Source organism: Octodon degus, unplaced genomic scaffold, assembly GCF_000260255.1.
Source record: "Octodon degus isolate 3935 unplaced genomic scaffold, OctDeg1.0 scaffold00173, whole genome shotgun sequence".
In the NCBI taxonomy this organism is placed as follows: Eukaryota; Metazoa; Chordata; class Mammalia; order Rodentia; family Octodontidae; genus Octodon; species Octodon degus.
The window spans coordinates 601,385-602,034 of record NW_004524749.1 but is presented as its reverse complement, the minus strand read 5'-3'; positions in this window follow the sequence as shown (position 1 = coordinate 602,034).

Here is a 650-nt window from a genome sequence, read left to right as displayed (position 1 = left end):
TGAACCTCAGTACTGAAAAAAAAAAAAAAATCTCTGGATTATAAGGACTTTTTCCCCTTTTGTTTCTTCATTACTATTTATCTGAATGTGAGAATTAGGAATGAGAAACATTTGGGGAATAGGAGGTTATTCAGGTTTAATAGCTCATCTTGTCTATGTGGAAGAAACCAATCCTGTTTCTGTGGGGACTCCTACTCATTATTCTGTTCTCCTCTGGGAAAAAGTCTGGAAATAACTTTTTTGGAACAGAAAACACTTCTGTTTTCCCAGAAAGTAAGTCCAAAATCAGTTGCTTTCATCAAAGAGTAAGTTGGTGATACTTACTAGATCCTTTTTTCTAGCTTACAGACCATTTAAAGATCTAAAGAGTCTTTATCAATTCCAAAGAACATTTCAGGAAAAAAAAAAAAAAAAAGAAGAAAAGAAACTGATAAAATCTCTGAGCTCAAAGATTCTGCAGAGCTGGGTGTGATAGCACACATCTGTAATCTCAGCTCTTGAGAAAACTGAGGCAAGAGTTTGAGGATAGCTGGGCTACATAGCAAGTTCGGGCCTAGCCTGAGCTACATGGGGAAGCTTTGTCTCCAAAAGTAAGCTAATAAAACTGTAAAGTGAGTGTGTGTGTGCATTTTTTTTTTTTTTTTTTTTTT